The sequence below is a fragment of the Sinocyclocheilus grahami genome, unplaced genomic scaffold (assembly GCF_001515645.1).
Source record: "Sinocyclocheilus grahami isolate Dianchi unplaced genomic scaffold, SAMN03320097.WGS_v1.1 scaffold1705.1, whole genome shotgun sequence".
Classification (NCBI taxonomy): domain Eukaryota; kingdom Metazoa; phylum Chordata; class Actinopteri; order Cypriniformes; family Cyprinidae; genus Sinocyclocheilus; species Sinocyclocheilus grahami.
Window position 1 is genome coordinate 257,403 of NW_015506884.1, and position 3,065 is coordinate 260,467.

Below are 3,065 nucleotides of genomic sequence, written 5' to 3' on the forward strand. Positions count from 1 at the left end.
ACGAGTTTCACAATTTGAGTTGAATTACTGAAATAAATGAACTTTTTCACGACGTTCTAATTTACTGAGATGCACCTATACATATTTTAACTGGGGTATATGCATATTCAGTATCTGAATTATGGCTAATGTACAATAGTAAGCTACACTAAACTATTTGAATCTTAAAACCATCGTGAAGAGCCAAAGGTGTCTCTCTCTCTCTCTCTCTCTCTCTCTCTCTCTCTTTACACACATTTACCTAGATCGACCTTGAGACTTAAACTTTTTTTCTTCTTTTAGAAAAGGGATTAGTCAGAAGTAAACTGTTATATTAATTTAAAATGGGGTTACGTGGGTGAATTTTTGCATTGGTCATAACAAAACCTGCAGATTGGATGACTGAAAATGCACATTCATTCTCTGCCAGTTGGAGGCACTTTTGGAACGTCAGAAATGTAGCAGTTTCCCCGGTAACTGCTGTAAACAAAGCAGAGCTGCGCTCATAAACTCTATCAGATCAAATGAAAATGCCATCGATACTTTTCGGAAGACAGTCGGTTACCTTCAGAGATTCATTCATATAAAAACTTGAATTAGTGAGAATTAGAAAAGTGTGAAAAAGCCTATAATGACTAGGAAAGACCGCTAATGAGTTAGGTTACCAGCGAGGACCTGGGAAAATCCGGACCTCGGTAAATTTTTCATGTTCAAAAATAAAAAATGTGTTCTCTGAATGACTAATTTGCTGTTTAAAACTCCTCATATGAGTGTCTGCATGTATAATTCAGTTTAGACAGTTTGCAAGAATGTTTAAGCATCTGTGATATGAAAATGATCTCGGAGTAAATGAGGCTTGAGTTGTGAGAGAGGGCGTGGAGTGTTGCCAGATCCAACTATTATAAGCGACTTTGGACTTGTCTTTTCCACTTAATTTGACACTTTCGAAAGTTAATAAAATGGGAAGTTTCAGTTTAGGGTTAGCGATATTTTTATCTTAAAATATTTGAACTAATTTCGGTTTGTTTTTTATTTATTTTTCGATTTTTATTCATTTTCATAGCAATATCTGGCAACACTGATCGCCGGCGCTTAAACTGACAGTAATCAAAAAGCCCACGGACAGGTTATTGCTGACATGATTCCACATTCGGTAAGGAAAACGCAAAAAAAACATGATATTATCTGTCAGAAACGTTATCAATGCTATTAAAAACAGTAGCATTTAACACTAGTGCACAGATAGATCTGTAGAACAAGTAGGTTACAGAATTAAATAAAATATGCAAACACTAGCCATGATGAATGCCATTTCATTCAGTATAGTAGTTACATTTTCGCAAAGTTATGCTAAAACATTGATAAGAGCACTAAAGTTATCATCTATATAGCAATGGTTATTAATGAAAACTATAACAGTAATATATATTGTTGCATAAATGATAAACAACTGATCAAATTATCCACCCCTGACCTATAGTAAAGTATTAACAAATTTTGATGTAATAAATATGGTATAATTTATCAATGTTCATCTCTCCCAAAACAGAGAAAGCATCTTTCACAAACATCTACATGTCTGTCTCTTTTAAAGTGTTTAGTGTATATAATGAATTGTATTTGTAGGGGTTATTATAGCACAATTCTTAACCCCACCCCAGACCTCACTAACTTTCAAACCCTGGTTACGGCCATGCCTACGCAAAGTCTGTCTAATTCTAAACTTTAAAATACGTATATTTTTTATTTATTTTAACTACAAATTTAAATGAAACTGAAAAAATAATGAAAATGAAATTAGACATTTACACACCTAAGGATTATATCAACCAAAAAAGTAACTGAGCATGCATCCTCTACTTGGGTCCTTCCAATAAATGAGTAAGCGGCATTTAAACAGAAAACATGCACTGTTGCTCAATATTTAATTACAGCTTCAGATCCATAGTATTTTCATTTGCTACAAGCAGGATACACAACAAACACGTTCAACACGGACATGCAGACGGTTGTCATGGTAATAAACACCATAAACAGCAATTGTTCACATGCTTAATGCACATCTCGGATATGAAAAGCATTTTAGGGGGCCCTTGGCTTTTGGGGGCCCAAGGCGGTCACCGACCTTTGCCTAATGGGTAAGTCCGCCCCTGCTGAGGGTCTCCTTTGGTGTTCCACAGAAGAAATAAAGCCATATTGGTTTGGAATAACTTGAGGGTCAGTAAATTTTGTCAGAAGTAAAAACAATTTGGGTGAAAAGGTAAAACTCATTTTATAGCTACATTACGTAATTCTGATGGACATAAAAGCAGATTTCTGATGTCTTATTATTGTTTGACCATTTTTATTGGCAGTTTTCAAGCAGTGGCTTTTCATCGCTTTATTCATTGATTTATTTTTTCAATTTTGCATGTGATGGCGTGTTTTTGTTTCGTTAAATGATTTGTTTTGCAATCAAGCTCTGGCTTTATTGACTGCATTGTTCTCAACAGTCAATTATTTGAAAGGTAGTACACTCTAAAAATGGCTGGGTTAAAAACAACCCAATTTGGGTTATTTTGGCAACCCAGCGGTGGGTCAAAAAGGGACGAACCCGGCGCTGGGTTGGTTTAACCCAACAAGGTGGGTTATTATGTTTGACCCAGCATGCTGGGTTGCTTTTTTATGGTTTAAAATTACTACACTGCTAGGCTAAAATGAACCCAAATCGAGCTAGACATTAAACCTACAAATCTTGTTCATTTTAAAATCACTTTTACACACACAGAATGACTATCAAAAGGTAAATATTTATTTAAAACGAGAGAAAACAGTCAAAAGTAACATGTAGAAGAAATGCAGAAAAGTATGGCATTAACAGCTACAGAGTTTATAAATGAAGCATTGAACATTTGTTGAACTTTTAAGATCAAATTAGAATTTTTTGGTAAATTTTATATATTGTATAAAAATATTATACAAAAACACTATTATAAAATATTTGTACAATTAGTTAATAGTTAAGTTCTTTACAAACTATTCTGGCATGACAGTAAATAAACCACAATGTTCCAAACCCATACAAACTCTGCTAATTTTTGGAACAC